At 39.0% G+C, this 10418-nt stretch overlaps 1 non-coding gene across 1 annotated transcript; it reads right to left on the reverse strand.

The window, feature by feature from the left end:
- LOC148865407 (small nucleolar RNA R71) lies at positions 1 to 107 on the reverse strand. Its single transcript, XR_016112097.1, has one exon. It is a non-coding gene; the product is annotated as a small nucleolar RNA R71 (small nucleolar RNA).
- Positions 108 to 10418: the final 10311 nt, after the last annotated feature.

Raw genomic sequence — 10418 nt, forward strand, 5'->3', positions numbered from 1 at the left:
AAAATGAGGAATGACATCACTACTTTTTTCCAGCAAGAGGGGGAATCTTTATATGAGTCATGGGAACGATACAAAGAGCTGTTAAGGAGAGTTCCTCACCATGGCCTCCCCATTTGGCTGCAAGTGCAGACTTTCTATAATGGTCTTACTGACTCAAATAAGACCATATTAGATGCTGCAGCCAGAGGATCCATAAATAATAAAACTCCTGAGGTTGCCCATGCACTTATTGAGGAAATGGCAGCCAACAATTATCAATGGCATTTGGAAAGGACTCAAACTAGGAAGCAGCAAGGCTTGCATAATGTTGACACTTATACAGCACTAGCTGCACAAATAGGAGCACTCAGTAAAAAAATAGATGAAATGCAGATAGCTGCCATGCATGTGCAGCCTCTTAATTGTGAATTGTGTGGGGGAGGCCACATCAGTACAGACTGCCAAGTTGGCAATCAGTTCAGACCATCTACTGAACAAGTTGACTATGTCAGCAATTCGTCAAGACAGCAGGGTTACCAGAGTCACCATACTTTTCATCCAGGATGGAGGGGACATTCAAACCAGTCCTGGCTAAATCAGCATATTTCCAAGCCGTTCCACCAGACTTATCATCAGCCTGAACCGAAATCCAATTTGGAGGAACTGATGACAAAATTTATAGCAGGTGCAGAAACTAGGTTCCAGAACCAGGAAGCCTCAATCAAAAACCTGGAAAACCAAGTGGGGAAATTGGCACAATTAATCTCTTCCAGACTGCCGGGAACTCTTCCAAGCAACACTGAAGTGAATCCACGAGAGCAGGTGCAAGCTATTACCTTAAGAAGTGGAAAAGAGTTGCCTAAGGTAGAAAAGAAGAATTGGGCTGAACCCAAGGCAGAAACAAGCCTTGGAACCAGACAACAGAAGACGGAACAACCAGAAGCACAACAAGGGATGCACCAACAACCACAAGTTCCATTCCCTAACAGGCTGAAGCAACAAAAATTGGAGAAGGAATTTGGTAAGTTTCTTGAAATATTTAAAAGTTTACATATTAATATTCCTTTTGCTGATGCTTTAGCCCAGATGCCACACTATGCAAGGTTTTTGAAGGAATTATTGGCAAACAAAAGGAAACTGGGAGATGTGGCTACAGTTGCATTAAATGAGGAATGTTCTGCTATCCTTTTGAACAAGCTGCCTCAGAAACTCAAAGATCCAGGGAGTTTCACTATTCCTTGTACCATTGGCAGTTTAAAAATTGAAAAACCTTTATGTGACATGGGAGCTAGCATCAATTTAATGCCATATTCTATCTTCAAGAAATTGGGGTTGAATGAACCCCAACCCACTAGAGTGGCATTACAATTGGCTGATAGGTCCATTAGACATCCTAGGGGGATCATAGAAGATGTGTTAGTTAAAGTTGACAAATTCATTTTTCCAGTTGATTTCATTGTGTTAGACATGCAAGAAGATGTGGAGGTCCCGCTTATCCTAGGGAGACCTTTCCTGGCTACCGGGAAAGCAATGATTGATGTCCAACAAGGACAACTCAGCCTTAGGATACAAGATGAGGAGATAATTTTTAAAATGTCTGATGCTATGAAACATGCACCCTCTAGTGATGATTCTTGTTTTATGATTGATGCCATTGAATTGACAATTGATGAATGCTTCCAGGTAAGTAGAATAACTGATCCTCTTGAACTCTGCCTCCAGTAGGGAGAACTTGAAGAAGCAGAAAATGAAAAAATAAACCTCATGATAGCATACCTGAACGATAAGCCTCAATTTAAGGGAAAGGGGTTTCTTAAATTAGAGAACTTAGGCAAATTGCCCGGACCATCAAGTAAGCCATCACCCCAAGAACCCCCCACCCTTGAACTGAAGCAATTACCATCCCATTTAGAGTATGCTTTCCTTGAGGAACCATCAGATCTCCCCGTGATAATTTCCGCAGCGCTGAATCCCTTACAAAGAGAAAAATTATTAAGAGTGTTGCGGGAACACAAAAATGCTATAGCTTGGAAGGTAGAAGATATCAAAGGCATTAATCCATCAATCTGCACTCACAGAATTTTGATGGAAGAGGACAGCAAGCCTTTCGTTCAGCCCCAAAGGCGCCTGAACCCCAACATGAAAGAAGTGGTAAAGGCTGAAATAATTAAGTTGTTAGATGCTGGGATCATTTATCCTATTTCTGATAGTTCTTGGGTAAGCCCTGTGCAAGTTGTGCCCAAAAAAGGGGGTACGACTGTTGTTCCAAATGAGAAAAATGAACTCATCCCTACTAGAACCGTTATCGGATGGCGTGTGTGTATTGACTATAGAAAATTAAATGAAGCCACCCGGAAGGACCATTTCCCTCTCCCATTTATGGATCAAATGTTGGAGATGCTAGCCGGGCATGAGTATTATTGTTTCTTGGATGGATATTCAGGGTATAACCAGATACCAATTGCACCAGAAGATCAAGAAAAGACCACTTTTACTTGCCCATATGGAACCTTTGCATACCGAAGGATGCCCTTTGGGTTATGCAATGCCCCAGCAACCTTTCAGCGATGTATGATGTCTATATTTTCTGATATGGTTGAAAAATTTATTGAGATCTTCATGGATGATTTTTCAGTTTTTGGCTCTTCGTTTGATGCATGTTTGAATAATCTGGAACAGGTGCTTACTAGATGTAAAGAAACACATCTTGTGTTGAATTGGGAGAAATGTCATTTTATGGTGCAAGAAGGCATAGTGCTTGGACACAAGATCTCTCAAAGAGGTATAGAAGTCGACAAGGCCAAGGTGGAGACAATTGAAAAATTACCAACCCCAACATCTGTTCGTTCTTTGAGAAGTTTCTTAGGACATGTCGGATTCTATAGAAGGTTTATTAAAGATTTCTCAAAAATTTCCAAGCCATTATCTACCTTGCTTCAGAAAGAAGTGCCTTTTGAATTTTCAACTGAATGTCTTCATGCTTTCAACATCTTGAAAGACAAATTGATCCATGCACCTATCATGGTAGCACCAGATTGGACCCTCCCATTTGAATTGATGTGTGATGCGAGTGATTTTGCTATAGGAGCTGTTTTAGGACAAAGAATGAACAAACATTTTCAGCCAATTTACTATGCTAGCAGAACCTTGACTGGACCCCAACTCAATTACACCACCACAGAAAAGGAGCTGTTAGCAGTAATATTTGCACTTGATAAGTTTCGTTCATATCTGATATTATCCAAGGTTGTTGTCCACACAGATCACTCGGCATTAAGGCACTTGCTTACCAAGCAAAACTCAAAACCAAGACTGATCAGGTGGATCCTTTTATTGCAAGAGTTTGACATTGAGATTAGAGACCTGAAGGGTGCTGCAAACCTGGCTGCTGACCATCTCTCCCGGTTGGTCACGGTAAGCTCAAAAGAGGAGATAACCAGCAACATTCGAGAAGAATTTCCGGATGAGCAGTTGTACTCAATACAGAAATACTCATATCCTTAGTATGCTGATTTTGCTAATTATCTAGCTGCACAAGTCCTTCCTCCTAACCTTTCATATCAACAGAAAAAGAAATTCTTTTCTGATGTAAAATACTATCTGTGGGAGGCACCCTTTTTGTATAAATTGTGTGCAGATCAAATCATAAGGAGATGTGTCCCCGAGGAGGAGATGGAGTCGGTACTCCAATTTTGCCATGATAAAGAAGCAGGAGGTCATTTTGGAGCTAGTCGCACTGCAGCCAAGGTTTTGCAATCAGGTTTTTATTGGCCCACACTCTTCAAAGATGCCCATCGGTATGTGTCCACATGTGACAAATGCCAAAGATCGGGAAACATTTCCCGACGGAATGAAATGCCCCTTTCAAATATTTTAATCTGTGAAATCTTTGATGTTTGGGGTATAGATTTCATGGGACCTTTCCCGAATTCTTTTGGGAATAAGTACATCCTTGTTGCAGTTGACTATGTATCCAAATGGGTAGGCCATGGCTTTACCCACAAATGACTCAAGAAGGGTGGTACACTTCCTAAAGAAGCTATTCTCCCGATTTGGCACTCCGCAAGCTATAATTAGTGATAGGGGAACTCACTTCTGCAATAGCCAATTTGAGAGGTTAATGCAGAAATATGGAATTACACATAAATTAGCTACCCCTTATCACCCTCAAACCAGTGGCCAAGTGGAGTTGGCTAACAGGGAACTCAAAAGAATTCTGGAAAAGACCGTAGCATCCGCCAGAAAAGATTGGTCCATCAAATTAGATGATGCATTATGGGCATACAGAACTGCATTTAAGACACCTATTGGCATGTCCCCCTACAGATTGGTCTTTGGTAAAGCATTCCATTTACCAGTTGAATTGGAACACAAGGCCTATTGGGCTCTTAAATTCTTAAATTTTGACATTCAGGCCACAGGGGCTAAAAGGCGGTTGCAATTGAATGAATTGGATGAATTCAGACTTACCACCTATGAGAATGCCAAAGTTTATAAAGAAAGAATAAAAAACTGGCATGATAAGAACTTGCTGAGACGGGACTTTTATGTAGGCCAACAGGTATTGTTATATAATTCCCGTCTCCGCTTGTTTCCAGGTAAGCTGAGATCCAGGTGGTCTGGACCCTTTACCATTTCACAGGTTTTTCCCCATGGGGCTATAGAACTCACCCACCCAGTTCAGGGCACGTTTAAAGTAAATGGTCAGCGCCTGAAACCATATTTAATGGGCAGTACTGTACCCCCTCCATCCACTGTTTATCTAGATAACCAATAATCTCTTATGCTTGCTCATGAACAAGTTAAGGAATCTTTTTGTCATTTATCTTTTTAGAATATTAGTTAGTAAAATAAAGATCTTTTTCTCAAAATTCCAATTCTTTAAGGACTCAGTTCATCATTTTCTTTTCTTCAGTTTGCTCTAGCAAGTGTGACTCCCTAACACTACGAACATTGAGGACAATGTTCATCTCAAGTGTGGGGGAGTGAGCCCGAGGCTAGGGTATGGGGGTTGAAACCATGCACCTCATGCACCCCAACACACATATGCAGGCAATGACATCACAAAAAAAAAAAAAAAAAAGACTGGAACCCCTCAAGTTCATTACTATTTATTTGATGATTTTCTTAAGAAGGAATTCAATGAGTTGAGGGAGACTGATGTACTTGTTAAGTTTTTATTCTTGTGAATGACCCAATTTGATATATGCAGGAGAAAAGGGGAGCTGAATATGCCTTTCAGCATGACTAGCCCTAACTTCCTTCATGTGTATGGAAGCCCTTGATTTCATTGTTAATGGTCAAGAAAGCTAGTGCACATCTGAAGTGTTGGTTCTTGAGGTTCAATAATTGCAAAGAAGGTTCAAAAGCCCAAATTGACTCCGCTATTCTGAGCTGAATAGTAAAACTAGCAGCTTAGAACATGAGTCCTATTTACCTACCTCAAGCAAGTGACCAGTGTGAGATGGAGCATAAGATGCACTCACACCAAAAAAAAAAAAAAGAAAAGAAAAGAGAGAGAAAAGTGTGTGAGATGGAGCATAAAATGCACTCACACCGAAAAAAAAAAAAAAAAAAAAAAAAAAAAAAGAAAAGGGTGAGATGGAGCATAAGATGCACTAACCCTTAGAAATAAGTAATTGTGGAGACAACCGAGGTTCAAAGGGGCACTCTAAAGTTGAACTCTCATTGAGATTTAGTTACAGATGTGAAACTTAGTGAAATTTGATTATTAACCTTGACAATTAAGGAGCTGATTTATATATGAATTAGGAGTGAAGGCTAGACTATGATGAAATTCATATTCTCCTTTCCTCGGACCTGATACATATCTTAAATGGTAATTTACAAGAATAAGAGTTGAGCACTTACAAAAGTTCCCCGACTACTCAATGCATTTCTATCTTAAAAAAAGTTCACCAGGTAAATGGTGAGAACAGAAGGGGGGAATGTTAAGTTTATGGCTGATGTCTTTGCTTGAGGACAAGCAAAAGCTTAAGTGTGGGGGTTTTTGATGAACCTACAATTTATCTATATTTTATGAGGTTTTTGCATGAATTTTTATGCCGATTTTATTAGCTTTTGCCTTAATTTAGCTTAATGCTAAGAATAAGTTCAGGGATAATTAATCCAAGAAAAGGAAGGAAAAAGGCAAGAAAAGAAGGTTCAAAAAGACCGATTTCAGTCCAGCCCAGTCATGAGAGCAAGGGAGTTTCATTCGGCCCAAGAAGTGCAAGCTAACTCTTTGGAAAACCCAAAGGAAGAAGCCTAGCAAGAAGGAAATTTCGGCCCAGCCCATTTTTAGTCCAAATAACAGCCTAGAGTGTAGCCCACATGAGCTCAAAAGCAAGCTAAGTTGTAGCCCAAATAGCAGCCCAAAGGGAGCTAGGGGCGGCAACTCCTAGAAGTTTCTTGAAGAGAAGGAGGGAGCACTCTAGAAGGTTCATGAGGGGTGTAATACACCCAATTCTAGAGACTTCAAGAAGGGGCAAGAGCCCCCTTGAAAAACTATATAAGGAGGCCTCTAAGAGGGGGGAGAGGTGTTCAATTGCTTGAGAGGAAGGCTCTCCCACTCTTAGAGGTTCGGCCACCTTGAGAGAAGAGAAGAGAAGAAGGCTAGGCGCAAGGAAAAAGAAGAAGAAGGGCTGAAGGAAGTTCAAGACAAGCAAGCTAGAAGAAGAAGGTGAGTTCGAATTGAGAGTTTGTGATTCAAAGATCTTCTGTAATAAATCATTTGTAGTTTCATTCTCTTTTGATTTGAATTCAGTTTCTTAGTTATATGTTCTTTCTTCTTTCTCCTTGTTTCCATTCTTCCTTGATGTATTTCAACTTGTAAAATTTCAGTTCAGCAATCTAATTCTTTTTGATTCATTCAAATGGTCATGCATTGTATTTGAAGTTTCTTGAATAAGGGTGTGATTGTAGATTAATTCGGCCAACTAACCTTCAAAACTCAGATCTGAATTCTCAGATCTGAGATTGCAAGATCTGAATTGCTTGAAAGAGAATTCAGATCTACAATTTTCAGATTGGGCGAATTTATCTACAGCTTGGAATTCCTAGAGTGCTTGAGAGAGACTCTAGGAATTCAGATCTACTATTCAAGAACTGAATTGAGTGCAAGGTTAGAGATAACTTGCACAATTCAGTTGGTGATCAATTCAGATTTGAATTGATGCCTTAGAAGTGTTTGAAGAAATGCATGCATGGGGATTAGATTCTTGCTAGAGATAGAAGAACCGTCACTCATGCATAGGATGAACATGCACTTGAGAGAGGCTGTTCATGACCTTGGGGTTTCACCAAACCAAGGCTCAATCATGATTCATTCGAATGATCCAAATTGATAGATTGCTGAATTCTGAGATTGACATTTACTGGTTACTCTTCTAACCTGAATTGAAGGCAATTGGGCCAATGATTTAGATAGATTTTAATTTAGGATTTCTTAGCTTTCATTAGAATTTAGATTTATTTGTTGATCAGATAAGAAGTGCTCAATTTAGTATTGGTAATTGTTTCCTAAATCCTCGTGGGAACGATACTTCACTCTCTACTTTATTACTTGAACGGCTAGTGCACTTGCTAGTGTCATAATGAACCACACATCAATTGCACTCATGATAAGTGGTAGAGATGTGATACATGAGTAAGCTTATGGTAATAACATTCCTTGTTTCGTTCTGAAGAATCATGAGAGGGTATTTTTTGAATCTTGCAACATGTGATTATGAAAACAAAGAGGGCTTACTCTAGCCCTAAATTATTCATGCAAAGAGATGCTTGTTCCTCTTGATTGTCGATCTCACTTAGGGACATGAGGATTGGTGATTTAAGATTATTCTTGGACTAGTTAAAAAGGAAAAGAAATGGACGAAGGGAAGAAGCATGGATACTGATCAAGGAATGCGGGAGAACAAATACCCTATTGAGAGAGAGAAATCCAAAACAAATCTTTTAGTTAGTTTGTTCTTGTTTTAATTTTGTTTTGAGTTTTGTCTTGCCCGAGGACAGGCAAGAGTTTAAGTGTGGGGGATTTGATGAGAGTAGAATTTATCATATTTTTATCTCCAATTATTCTATCTTTTATACTAAATTAGCATCTAATTGGACTCATATTTCTTGTATTTTGATCTAGGGTATGAAAGAAGGCATCAAGAGCAAAGAAAGACAAATCGGATGATTTTTTACAATTTCGACATCGTTCAGTGATCTGGGCCTAACTCGCGTCTCTGAACTCCGAATGGGCTCATTCAAGATTCACTGGAAAGATAAGAGAAAAATCCAAGACTTTCATGTTTTGGGCTTTCGCAGATTCGGCATGTATCAAAGTCAATTCTGGGCTCGAAGTCATGGAAAATTCATAGAAAGGCCCTATCCGCAGCTGAAGCCCAACTCGCAGAAAATCCTAGCTGAAGCCCAGTTCGCAGATGAGGTCTATTACGAATCAAAGAACAAGAAACTAAGAAGAATCCTTCTAGATCCAAATTCTTGACGTAATCTTAGAGAGAAAAAGGGATTGAATTCAAGAGATAAAGAGATAAGATTAGAATTAGGATAGGACTTTCTATTTCTTGTAAAGATCAAATTCAAGAGAAATTAGGAGACCACCCCCTCCCCTTTAATCTATATAAAGGAGGGGGCAGACCAGCTTTAGGGATGAGATCACTGAATCACTCAATTTCTGATTTGAATCAAGAAGCAATGAGCAATCAGTCAAGAAGGGTTCAAGAAAGGTTCAAGAATTCAAAAATTCAAGAAGAAGGTGGCGGCAAGAAGAGGAGATCTCAGAACCATGGGCGAATTCAAGAGTTCTTTCTTCCCCTTTGTTTGCTTTAATTCTTAGATCATGAACTGATTTGTTTTTTGCTAGGGCTATGGAAAGCCTAACCATGTTGATGAATATATTTTTATCTTCTTGATTTATCCAAGATTGTGATTTCCATATAGTTTATGAATTATTGTGCTTAATGCAATTAAGAGCTTGGCCACCTCTTAATTAATTTGGGTTATGTGAATGAATTGAGAGAGGAATTCACATAATTGATAGAATAATTCATAGTGTGAATTGAATGGTATATAGAGATATATATACATGATTCATCTGAATTTAATGATTTTCTTGGACTTAATGCACTTCCATCTTGAGAGCTCTACTCGAGAGATCGAAGGGTTACCTGATGGGTGTAGGTTTAGTATATCTCAAGAGAGAATATTAAATAAATTTGGGAAAATCTCAGCTTATGGGAATGACAATTAGTCTTGGATAATCAGACCCATCAATATTCATTACATTGGTTAGGTGGACCAAAAGTCCTACCGATTTCATCGTTTGCAGATTCGATTGGTGATCACCTTCGCTTTTATTTTCTTATGTTAATTTTTATTTTCAATAGTTCTTTATCAATTCTGAAATTTGGTTGTCCAGATAATTAGGAAAGATTGTGGTTCTAATACTTATTTTGTTAAATCCCCGTGGAAACAATATTTTATATTACTTGATAACTAGTGCACTTGCTAGGGTTATATATTTATAGCTATCATCTGAGAATTAACTATGAGGATTATTTTTGTTGATTAAGAAAGAAGGGCCCCTTGCTCATTCAATGAAAATAATCTATGGCCGATTGAACCTCTAGTTTCGTATATGATTGGTAGGTTTGATCATGGTGGCAACTAGCATAAATTGATTGCAAAAAAGTTTTCGATCTACGTTAGGAAAATGCATGATCTGGTTTAAACGGTCTGAGCTTGTGAGATCGCTTACCAGAATTGGGTCTCTCCCCTCTTAATGCTATTAATAGGTTAACTCCTAAGAGCTTGTTTAGGACTGCCTACTAATAAGGGAAGCAACCAAAGAGCTTGTTTTAGTTGTCGAATAATAAGAGTAGAGGCTGGCTGTTAGAGCTTGTTAATAGCTATAAACAATTTATTCATAAACATATGAATCTATCTTTGCATCAAGGATCAATGCTACAAATCAAAGCTAAACTTGTCCCTTTAATCGGAAGCCATCTCCCATCAATTTAATCTCTTGTTTTCTATTATTTTCCACTATTTACTTGTGTTCCTTAGCTTTACAAATCCCTCTTAATCCATCTACTTGGAAATAAATCCACCCAATCCCTGTGGAGAATGACCTTGCTCATCACTATCTGCAAATTATTAACCCAGAGCCAGACTACTTATTTTTGGTTGGGTTCGGCACCCACCAGTTGGGATGGCCTATCTCGGCCACCAGGGTAAGACCCAAGGCACATGCACATACCTTCAAAATGAATGGCATTTTTGATGATGCCATTAGACTGAGGCTTTTCCCATTTTCTCTTAGAGACAAAGCCAAAACATGGTTAGTCTCTCAAGCTTTGAGATCAATTACTACATGGGATCAGCTCACAAAGGCATTTCTAGCAAAATACTTGCCACCAGGAAAAACTGCT

This window comes from Nelumbo lutea, chromosome 3 (genome assembly GCF_056320005.1).
Source record: "Nelumbo lutea isolate HS-2025 chromosome 3, American lotus-T2T, whole genome shotgun sequence".
Lineage (NCBI taxonomy): Eukaryota > Viridiplantae > Streptophyta > Magnoliopsida > Proteales > Nelumbonaceae > Nelumbo > Nelumbo lutea.